At 44.3% G+C, this 12,184-nt stretch overlaps 1 long non-coding RNA gene across 3 annotated transcripts in view; it reads left to right on the top strand.

Moving 5' to 3' along the window:
• The first annotated feature begins 1,210 nt into the window (after positions 1–1,210).
• The window catches only part of LOC128324368 (uncharacterized), a 45,239-nt gene continuing 34,265 nt past the window's right edge, over positions 1,211–12,184 (top strand). For 2 of the 3 annotated variants that reach the window (XR_008306815.1, XR_008306816.1), the window contains exon 1: positions 1,211–1,546. This is a non-coding gene — a long non-coding RNA (uncharacterized LOC128324368). The remainder of the gene's footprint in view (positions 1,547–12,184) is intronic. The other variant, XR_008306814.1, reaches the window with a different exon arrangement.

Raw genomic sequence — 12,184 nt, 5'->3', positions numbered from 1 at the left:
ATGCTCTTTTATCAGCATCTACTTTTTCCCCCGCTAGTCAACTATAAACAGATCGATTCACAGTTTGGTTTCTCTGATTGCCCTTTCCATCAAATTAATGTTTCATCTTCCCGCATATTGCTAATCTTTCAGTCCTTGCCCTCTGGATTAGGCAGGCTGTGTCATGCATGAATTCCATACTGAAAACTGGTCTCTCATGTCTTATCACATGGGTAGATGCCCTGGAAGACCTTGAAGGAAAGGACACAATGGTTGAGGCAGACTGATTTCTAATCTGCCATAATATCTGAGACCACATTCCAAAAGACCCATAGAGAATGAAAGCATTGTGTCAGCATTGTGTTTTAGAATGAATATTTTATATGCAACTACATATAACACATCAGCTTTGTGCTCAGAAATCCATTTTTAGATACATAAAATATTAGGAGATAAGTACCCAAATGATTGCCAGCCTGGAAGGCACATTAAATTTAAGACAAACCCCTACAACCTCAAGCTTATATGGAAACCAAAGTTACTTCGCAGTGAAGTTCTTTGCTCCACTTTCACCATGGCTACATACCAATGGAATACCTTTATCCACACAGGCTATAGATTTGTTTTAAATCCATTCTATTCAGATTACAGATCGAGTACTTGCCAGAACTCTTTGACAGAACACTGCAGATTAAGACCAATAATGGCACTCAATGCACAATGTAAAAAAGGAGGACTCTGCATGCAAATTACTTTTCTCACACAGCGTTTTGCAAGTAATTGCCACTTTTGGATTGTACATATCCTAATCTGCTAATCTCCAAATCAGTCTGAAAAGGTAGAACCAAACGACTTGCTTGAGATCCGTTAGTAATAATTGAGATAGTAACAGATATTGAAGCACCACTTTTCTTAGGGTGCATTTCAGGCAGCTCAGTTATCCCCAGTGAAAGCTAATACTAATTATAGGTATGCTTCCTTCGCCTGACTGAAATGAGTTAATTTGGGTTTGATCTGAATCAGGCCTGAATTTAAGCTCAGGTTTAATTTGAATTCTGCCCAGTCACTCACATACTTCCTGAAGCTTCTACTGTCACTAGGCCCGCTGAGTGCCGCCTTAGTGTCCTTTCCCTAATTATGATAACAGGAGTATATTTGTAGAATAGTCTGGTTGCAGCAAAGGCCTCAGGCTTAAGAATGACACACTCCTGTGAGCATGCTCAGAAGCATCCATTGGGAAGCATGGAAAATAGAGCTCCTACTGTTTTTTCAGCCCAGGAACAGAGCTGGGTTGCGAACCCTGAGCTATATTTAGAAATTTTTTCCACCACTCCCCCCACCCCACAGTATGAAGCCATTAAAATCTCCAGGATAGCTTTCAATAGTCTCCTGAAGACTAATGCCAATTCTTGGAGACTCCAGGCCCACCCTGAAGGGCTGGCAATCCTATGAGTGCTCCTGAGTATCCTTCTGAGAGTGCTTTCAGAAGCTTTCAGACCTTAAATCTGAGGCCTCCTCTGCTGCCAGTTCTCCTGCTGCTGCTCCCCGTTCCTAGAGGAGTATGTATGTATGTATTTATTTAGACATTTATATTCCGCTGTTCCTCCAAGGAGCCCAGAGCGGGGTACATAGTTGTTTCTCCTCACAACAACCCTGTGAGATAGGTTAGGCTGTATGTTTGGGAAAGTGGGGGAGACTGGTAGTGAGAAGAGGAGGGAGGAGGGCATTTGACACACTAAACTCAGTACCTTCCAAAGTGGGCCAAAATTTGGGAAGGGGGAATCTGGGCCTAATCTGAAGGAGGTTCCGTGGGACACCATCACCTGTCCACTCAGCCTACAGAGAACATGTAGGATCAGAACAAATTGTGCAATTTGCACTAGAATTCATACATTTTCTACAACTGTATATCAAGAGCCATTTCCTTAGCTTAGCTGCTGCAGTTATTTGAATGCATTGGACCAACCACCAGAGGTAGTAACTCCCCACAGTTCCATGTATTTGAAGCCATGGGAAAGGAAACAGGCTGCTTGCTCAGCTTTGCCTCACTTACAGCTTTTCTTGTCTCAAACAGTTTTGTTATCTTCCTAGTTTTCTACCTTTTTATTGCTTTAGTGCACCAACTTTTATTTAGTTATTTTTAACATGGATTAATATTTTTTTCCCCTATTCAAGTCAACAGAAATAGGAAAAGTCAGGCTTGCATTGTTCACTAATGGGGCAAATTTTCTGTTTGTATTGGTGTGGTCTTAGAGAAGAGTAGGAATGTGGCTATTTGAATCTTCTTTATTTTATTTGTTTATTATCTAATAAAGAATGTTTATATGAAATTATATAAATTCCATTCGATTTATATACCGTCATTCCTAAAGTAGTTCATGGCGGTTTAGATTAAAATCAAAAACACATAATAAAACAATTTGGTTTAAAAAATCTTTTAAACCAGATTAAAATTAAAACTAAAACTAAAATCTTGTCTTCCTTGATGCTGAAAAGGGATCATCTAGGAAGGTTTTCAACTGATCTTTGCATCATGACTTCATGCAGACTTCCAGCACATGATGGAAATAATGCAAAAGGCTAGGGCTGTGCAAAATGTTCCAAGCTCGAAATGTTTTGACTTGAAACTGGCCGTTTCAAGTGTTTTGAGCTTGAAACATAACACCCTTCAAATAAAGGGCCTGTTTCGAGCTTGAAACATTTATAGTGTTTCAAGCACCATATTGGAGGCCTGTTTTTCCCTTGCTGAGTGGTTTCTGGCACTGGCTTCCAATTGGCTTGATATCTCCTTGCTGGCTTGTTATCATACAAATCAAGTGTTGTCATGGACAACTGTGCCCCATTGGCTGGAGGGAGAGGGAAACGCAAAGGGAAGGAGTTACAAAATCAAATTATATTCAAAGAGATTGAGAGGCAGAGAGATCCGTTATAGTGTGCCTCTCTTGAAGAGGATAGGAAAGGAGGAAGGAAACAAGGAAGGTTTGATTTTGTGGTTTTCTCATTCTCAGCACTGAGTATAACATGCTGTACTACAGCTGCTATAACTATCTGGTTTTGCTGGATATCAGATTGACAAAGGCAGAACTTTGGTGCCTGCCTTTGTCTTCCTTGAGTTGTAGCTTTGTCTTCCTTGAGTTGTACCTTGAGTTGTAGCTTCCTTGAGTTGTAGCTTGGTGCCTGCCTTTGTCTTCCTTGAGTTGTAGCTTCCTTGAGTTGTAGCTTGAGTTGTATCTTTGTGAGATAGTGCTGTGGTGAGAAATGGACAGTGGCAGCGATCGCTCGCTCTCTTTCTGTAATATTTCTGAGTGATTGCTGTGATCAGCTCCATATCTGGTCTTGAGACTAACTTGTGCTTCTCTCACTGCTCTGGTCTGCTCTGCAATCTGCATTGCAAGGTGTACTCAGTGAAAATGTGGCTGAAGTTGCTCTAGTTGAGTTTATGGCTATACTTGCTGCCAAGACTGCTGCTGCCAAAGGAGGAGCAAGAGGAAAGTGAGTGAGTGAGTGAGTGAGAGAGAGAGAGAGAGAGAGAGAGAGAGAGAGAGAGAGATTGTGGTGGCTGGGCAAGGCAGTAGCTGCCATGCCAGGAGAGAAAAACAGCATGCGCCACAATAGGAAGAAGAAGGGAACAAGAGTGAGTTTGGTGGTCACGGGGTGAGAATGCGAGAGAGACAGCCCACAGCAGGAGGAGCAGCAGGAATGAAGCAAGAGACACAGAGATAGCGCTGCCTGGAGAGACTAGAGTTGGGAGGAGGGAGAGAGTCAAGCCTGGCTGCCACTGGGATCTGGATGGGCCGCAAGTGGCTTATGGGCCATGCAATGAATAACAATGAAATAAACTATGATTCTGTGTGGTGTTTGAACCAGCCCACCATATAATACACTTTTTCAAATTGGAAAAATCTTTTGCTGGTGCCATTTTTACACATTGGAAATTATCCAGGAGAAGTAGACATCAATGAGCAGTGCAAATGGCCAGGCTTAATTTATGTTAGCTAGAATAAATACGCTTTTTACATATATTCACAAAAACAGAGGAAGCAATTTGGAAGAATTCCTATTGCTAAATATTTGCTATTCTTATTATGCCTGCAAGAGGGTTTGTTTTCTTTTTAGGTAAGATTAGGGCCAGTGGAGAAGGACTATATGAATAACACTTGATTGGTTAAGGCAAATAGCCGTGTAATTAAACTGTAAACACTGTATGTGGTAATTTTAATGTAGTTTAAGGCCTTGTAAATTACATGGTCATAAAACGGCACTTGGGGTTATGCTTTGCAAAAATATTGATGTTTGTGTTGGATTAATTAGTGTCATTTGCATACAGAGAGGAGCAGAGCGCCCAATTCCCGATCAAGGTCAGGCCTTGCTTGAATTTTCTACAAAACAAGACACTAAAAAGGGCTGGTCAGGCCGGATTATCTTCCTAATTAAGCTGATTTTTTTAATTAGTGAAAGAAAGAATATTAATAACGTCTCATGAAAAACATCAACCATTCTGAAATAGTACATCTTTAAAATGAACTATGTCCAAATGTTACTTTGAGAAATGGGAAAGGCTTGTATTATTTAGGAAGTCTGTCTATTCCAAGGGTGTCCAATTTATTTCATCCCCGAGAGCTATACTGGTAATACTTATGCCAGGCCCAGATGGATTTCTCTTTTGTGTAGATATCTCTGAAATGGAAATCCAAACCAGTCGAGTTGCTGGGTTTGGCAGTAGGCCAATTTCCTGTGCAACATTCTATTCCCAGCATGTTGCATAGAGTTGAGGCTATGCAGTACCAAATTCAGCTGTTCCGAGATCATAAAATAGTTAAAACAGGCAGGTAAATATTGTTAGAATGCCTTAGTTGCCTTCCAAGCCATGAAAAATTCCAGCGTTTCCAGTATGTCTTGGATTCTAGTTTCTTTCAGGAGGAGAGTCATTGCAGATTTGTGGTATCTTTGTAATTCTTTTACATGTACACAAGTATATAGGTTGAGCACTGGATGAAGTCAACAACAGATTGCCTCAGTTTCCCATTTAGTGGTCTTTGCATCTTAAGATGCTGTTGCTCCTGCCCAGCTACTTCCATTAGGGGTGTGCACAGAACCGGCTGGCCCAGTTCGGTTCGAGTCCGGACTGGACTCAAACCAGACTGGCCAAGTTTGGTCCGGCCCCCATCGAACACCCCGCTGGTCTGGAGGGGTTCAAGAATTTTTTTAAACTTTTTTTTGCCCATGCAGGCTTCTGTAATGGTGTGTGGCGGCCATTTTGGCCGCCACCACGCATACATAAATGGCCTCTGCAAGCACGCAGTTACAGAGGCCCGAATGGGCCCAAAATAGTCCTTTTACCCGGCCGTGGTGGTGATTTCAGAAGCCGGCAGGGGAAGGGGGAACCTTCACGGTCTCCCCACCCCCGCAGCCTACAGGAAGCTCCCCGAAGGGGCTACAGGTATTTTTATTTCATTAAAAAAATTTTTTAAAAAAATTCATGGACTTGTCTGGAGGTTCAGTTCTGGTCCAGACAGAACCGCGGGGCAGGTTCGGTTTGATCCCAAACCTCCGGACCAAACCCTGAACCTCCGGACTGGTCCACACATCCCTAACTTCCATTCCAGCCTATAATCTCTCTGGTCTCCATTTACAGCAGTTTACCTGCTCTTTCACACAGATTCCACAGCCAAACCTCCAGGGGTGGGGGAAATAGGGGATCAGGAAATCTTACACCTTCCCGTGAGTCTCTGCCATGAGGTGGGAGAGTTGTGGTACTTTCAGAATTCCTAATGGTGGATGCTTTCTAAGGCAGTAGTAGTTATAAGGCTATCCTCCGAGTCACCAGGCTGTGATGAACTTATAAAAGAATGGACATCCAGCTAACAACCTGCTGCCATTTTGTAACAATACGTAGCCTACTCTCTCTGTTACTTATGGCTTCCTTGGAAGCTTCTTTATAAAACCAAGGTTTGGAATATGTTGTCAGAGATCATTCCCACTGCATAATGGATATGAAAGAAAATATAGTCCATGCTGATTTCCAGCTGCTCCAGCCTATACTGCGGTGGTCATGTGCATCCATGGAATGCATTTGGCCCAGTTTGGCTTTAATTATGCCAATCTAAATTACTGAGAAAGCCTTTGTGGTGGAAGAGAAATGAGCTGATTCCAGGCCAAATGCAGCCCACTGCAGAAGCTGCACACAACTGCGTTGTCAAAAGCTAAAGTGGGTGCAAGGTAGCGGAGCCTCGTTTCCCTCCCCGCCATGTGGCAACTGCATACTGGGGGAGTTTTGAGCATTACTGGTCAGGATTGTTATCCTGAGGTAACATCCAATTAAAAGAAAAACACGTTCCTGAATGTTTCAGACACACATCTGTGATAGCTATCCTGGGTCATTTCTTGGCCCTTGTATCCTAATTCTCACTGGAAAATGCATATAGATTTCCAATTGCAAATAGGGGCTTACATATCTTGTATGCTGTCGAATACTGTCACGACGCTGGTCTCTCCGCGGCCGTTCTCTTGTCTTACTTCTCCCTCTCACCTCTCTCAGGCAGGACCTCTGAGTTTTTGAGGGGAGGGGGTTTGATTCAACCGAGTCCTCCTCCTCCAGGCTCCTTGGGGTCACTGTGGCAGTCTCTCTCCAGAGGCTTCCAGCACTAGCCCTCCAACTGCCCTCATCACTGGCCGGGCCTGCCTTAAATCCCTCCTGACAACTGATGCATCCCATGCCCCCCACTGACTGGACCTCCGCCCTGCCATATCAGGCTGCTCTCCCCCTTATCTCCCTCAGCTGTGCCTCTGATTGCTGCTGTCTCTTCCCTCACTGGCCCCCGTCCTTCCCCTGGCCCCTCTAGCCTGGCTCCTTGGTCGGCTGGCCGCTCATCGGGCTGCTCTGCCTGGCCGCCTGCCCTACCTGAAGCCTCCCTGGCCTTGGCTGCCGAAGGAACGTCAGAGCCAGTAAGACCAGTGGGGGCCCCCACCAGACACATACACACACACAAAATCTCTGTACGCAGAAGGCTAGTTGTGAGGGAGAAGGGCTTTAGCATAGTTATGCGTGTGCACGCACACGCACACACACACTCTCACACACACAAACACCTTCTATGTGTGGAGAGGTGGGGCTTAAAAAAAACCTAAAGAAGGTTATTTTTTTAGTCCCCCACTTGTAGCATGGAGTAGTACAGCCAGACATAGTCAGTCAGTCCTTTATTGTGGTCATAGACCAGTGCATAGTTAAAACATACATACTTACATACAAAAAAAGAAACTCAGCATAATAAAACGGACAGATTATAACACAATAGTGACAAGTTAAAATTAAGGCAGTTGTGGTGAACTCCAAATAGGTCTGACTGAAAACCTTATTGAGCAGAGCACCCTCCATTACAATCATGAAACAAGAATCACAGGTGGGGGGAAGCAGAACATTATTGAAAACCTGAGCAGATGGTGCAAATGATATGACAGTACCTTGCCATTTTGGTGATTAGGTTGTCATCACCAGACATAGGTTTACTGCTTTAGTGAGAACTAGGCCTGTGATTCTGTGTAGACCTATGCATTCTATTACCCTTAGAGATTTCTATTAGATAACTTTGCTTTTAGGATCACTTCTCCCCAAATGGAGCAATCCTCAAAGTCTTGCAAGGTAATGACACTTGGGAGGGAGTTTGTTTTTCTCTCCTCACTTTTAAAGGTACCAAATCTGTGCTTCAAATCTGTGCATGAATAGAGAATCATGCACATTCCTAATTTGAGGTCCTCACGCATCAGAGCTAATGATTCCTTCTTTGTTGGTATGTTGTTTCAGCATTCAACAGAAGTATACTCTACCAATGAAATCCAATGGTTTCCTGCAGCTCAAGCTATTAGACTATTTCACTAAATATATGTTGTGCCTTAGAGGCAAATTAAATGTCACAGATGAAAGATGGTCACTGTTACTTTGAAAGCCCATTTTCTTCTGCTTCAAAGAACCTCCAGGAAAGTGCAGTATAATGCATACTTTTTATGATGGGGTTTAGGATTGTGGACTTGAGAGAGAGAATTGTGGCCTTGTGGGATAATGGATGCTAGATGCCAAAGGAAGTTGGATGTGAAAAGGGATCATTTGCAAATAGAGGTGAAGCAAAGAGAGCTGAAGTTCCTCAAGTTCTTCATTGGGTGACTGGCTTTAGTGATTTTTTTACTGACATGAGCTATAAAAATCTTCAATCAGTTTAGTCTGAAAGATGGCTTAGTGCTTAGAAATATCAGAGAAATACTCCCTCTCATGATATGTTCAAATCAGAAATGTATAATGTCTCAAGAGGAAAGAAAGGGCAATGGGGTAGGGTGGGTGGGGATTTTGCCAAGATGTTATTGAAACTTCAGCGGTGTTCATAGGTAGGGGTGTGCACAAAACCACTTTGGCCAGTTTGGTTTGAGTCCAACCAAACCATGGACGAGTCATGACCCGACCATGCAAATGGCCAGGGTTCATTCGCAGTGGCCTCCAAAATGGCCGCCATCACTGCAAAAAAGGCCGGAACGGCCCAAAAGACCCAAATGGCCCTTATAAGAGCAGAGGGAGGCCGTAAGAGCAGAAGGTTAATTTACTGGGAGTTTTCATGGAGAGCAACACCACTGATTGAAGTTACAAGGTGTGTATGTGTTTGGCCAGGTTATTTGGTGCCCTGGAACAAAAGGAGATAGGGTTTCCTTTGATGACAGCAGAGACATTCTGGATATCAGGTGATTCCTCATCATAGGTTTCTGGCACTACATGGGGCCCATATGGCACTGCCGCCTCTTGAGCAAACTGAAGAGTTCAGACGTGTCAGAAATGTGTTAGTGATAGTGTAAAAATGCCAGGAGATTTTTAGTGATGCAAAATCCTCATTAACCTATGACTTCTTCTTTGCAGAGGCGTAACTATAGGGGCGGCAGGGGGGGCACATGCCCCGGGCGCCATCTTTTCGGGTCACATGGGGGGCGCCGCCATGACCAGATTTTTTTTTTTAAAAAACCAACCATTTTTTAATAAACATTTCTCCTGCTCAGTGCAGCAGCGCTGCAGCAGTCAAGGGAGCGCGTCGGCGCCCCCTCCCCCACGAGCGGTCCCTTCCGTGCCGCCCGTGCCCCCCCCATTGCTTTGCTGGCGGCCAGTCAGTGGCCTGGTTTGGCGGCGGTGGGCACCGCGGCGAGCGCCTTTAATGCTGCTCACCACGCCTGCCCGCCCGCGCCCCCCATTGCTTTGCTTGCGGCCAGTCAGTGGCCTGGCTTGGTGGCGGGCGCCGCGGCGGGCGCCTTTCATGCTGCTCACTGCGCCTGCCCTTGGCTGAGGCTCGCTCGCTCCATCGCTTGCTTAGTCTGGAACAGCCAGAAAGAGGCCCTCTAGTGGCTTGCCAGCCAGAGGGTCTCTAGTCAGTGATGCACGCGCGACTCGGCCGGCGTGCCGAGTCGTGCTGCGCATGCGTGCGGTGTGTCTGTCCTCCTCTGTTCGCCTGCACGTGGTGGCGCAGTCGCCGTCGCGGAGGAAAGCGTGGTTGCTGGGGCTGGGGCTGCACTGCAGCAGGCGCAGGCAGGACGACGAGGACACACACGGACACCCGGCACGGAAGAAAGGATTCGGCGGCGGGCGGGTGGAAGCAGCAGACCAAGTGTGGGTGAGAATGAGTTGCAAAAACTACAGAAGCCACATGTGAAAAAAACCATATTAAAGAATCAGGCTTTTATTTAGCTGCCCAACTATGGTCTCAGGTGCCTAATGTGTGTTAATGTTTGCATTATACGCTCCTCTCTCCACCCCAAAAGAAAGAAAAACAATCATAAAGATTCTTTGGCACTCAATCTTAAATGCATGCATGTATATGGAACTGAGAGTCAATTCCCACAGCCTGGGTAGTACAGCAGTGTGAGTTGACTCAAGCAGTGTAACATAGCTGCCTGTGCATTGTTACAAGGTGTTTCAAGAGAGTTTTACCATGAGTTCTGCTTGCTGGCATGCTCGTTTTTGCACTGTGAAAGCTTGCCTTGTGATCTCAGTTTGCGCTGAAGTGCTCCTATAACAGCTCCATCTCAGAAAAACCTGCAGTGTTAGCTTTAACAAGTGCCTGTGGTATCCTGCTAAAGACACAAAGTTTGGCAAGAAAAATGGGGGAGGGGGTTTTATGCCAGGACCTTTGGAGATTGTCTCTTGCTTGTGAGGAAAGTATAATGTGGTGTGTATCATCAATCATTGCATCATAATTCTGTTGTTTGAGATACAAGCCAACTCCACAGGGTTGTTGCTTGTGAGGAAAAACCTAAGTATAATGTAGTGTGTGTCATCATTGCATCATAATTCTGTTGTTTGAGATACAGGCCAACTCCACATGGTTGTTGCTTGTGAGGAAAAACCTAAGTATAATGTGGTGTGTATCATCATTGCATCATAATTCTGTTGTTTGAGATACAGGCCAACTCCACAGGGTTGTTGCTTGTGAGGAAAAACCTAAGTATGTAGTGTACCACTCTGGGCTACTTGGAGGGAGAGTTTGCAATTTTGGTTATTTATTGCATTTTTTGTTATATATCGCATTTTGAAATTTTTGGTAATTTTTGTAATTTTTTAAATAAAAGTTTTCTGAAACATGTGTGTCAGTCAGATGTATGCTGGGGGGCGGCGGCGGGGGGCGCAATTTCAGTGCTTGCCCCGGGCGCCGTTTTCCCTAGTTACGCCTCTGCTTCTTTGTAAGGGTGCATTTGTGAGTATAGACGAGGCTAGTGTTAGGGGATGGCAAGATCGGGTACCTGCCAAAGGATTTCTACTGATCCTTGAGGCCACATCTTTCCTGTTGCCTTGGTGAAATGGGGACAGAACAGTTTGCTTGGCTGAGAGAGTTGCTCTGTCATCTTCTCCTCTCTCATTTGACTATGTAAGCTCCACCACAAACCTTGCAGGGCGGTGCCCATGAAGGCTAGCTTGCTGAGGCCTCCCTTTAACCTAGAGCTGGCCCTGAGGGTGTGTGAGTGTATGGGAAAGAAATTCACATAGATTAAACTGAAAATATCTTGAGGATGTCCAATGCAGTCTTATTTTATTTGTTTATCTATCTGTCAATCTAGAAAAATCGATGTATGCTATCCTCATTTCTAAGTGCTTTTTACAGCGGCACAAACTAGATCAAAATGCAGCAAGTCTGAATTATCTATTAAGCTCAGCCTCCCTCACATACACTGGAGCCATTCACACGACCAGGCGAGGCAGCAGGTGGGAGAGGAAGGCTGCAAAACCTGTACCTTCCTCCAGGACGATCCATCAAACATTGCTGGGAACACGTACTGCACTCCCAGATGAGCAACACTGCACCAGGCAGCAGAACCTCTGGAGGCCAGGACGATGCATCCTAGTCTCTGGCTATCCCACAATGCATCACACACTAAGAATGGTGGATTGGGGGATTCCCCCATCAGATGGGCGCTCTAGGTGCTGGTCTCTGTGTCTCGCAGCTTGAGGAGACACACAATCCCAGCAGCTGGGTTAAGGGAGCTCTCGCCATTTTCAGACATCAATCCTTATAATTTGAAAAGCAGTAAAAAACAAATACAAAACTATAAATAAAAAGAAAATGTATTGGAAGCATTCTCTTATACCCTTTCCCAATGTATTGTCATTTGTTTAATCAGGGATTCTCAATGTTGTGTCGCCAGATGTTATTGGACCAACTCCCATAATCCCCAACCAAAGCCCACTGCAGCTGGGGATTATGGGAGTTGCAGTCCAATAACATCTGGGGACCCAATGCTGAGAATCCCTGGTTAAGATAACAACACAAAGAGTGGACCAACTTTTATATGCGGGCCTTCTCCGTTGCTGCCCCAAGGCTTTGGAATGCGCTCCCTAGTGAAATAAGAGCCTCCTCATTTCTGACAACTTTTAAAAAATATTTAAAGACACATCTGTTCACCCAGGCTTTTAACTAATATTGTTTTGATTGTTTTAATGTTGTTTTTAGAATATTGTTTTAAAATTTTAAATTGTGTTTTAAATTTATTGGTTTTTAAATTTCTTTGTTTGTTTTTAATTAATGTTTTACTTAAGTTTGTTTAGAGACGTAAGTTTTGGGCGGTATAAAAATATGTTAAATAAAATTAAATTAAAATAAATATGACTTAGTAAATTCTATGTTTTAATTTCACCTCAGGCCCTGCCCTAGGAGTTAGTACATTCTTCTATCATTCAAGCAGCATT

Source organism: Hemicordylus capensis, chromosome 4 (assembly GCF_027244095.1).
Source record: "Hemicordylus capensis ecotype Gifberg chromosome 4, rHemCap1.1.pri, whole genome shotgun sequence".
NCBI lineage: Eukaryota > Metazoa > Chordata > Lepidosauria > Squamata > Cordylidae > Hemicordylus > Hemicordylus capensis.
This window is presented reverse-complemented; position numbering and strand designations above follow the sequence as displayed.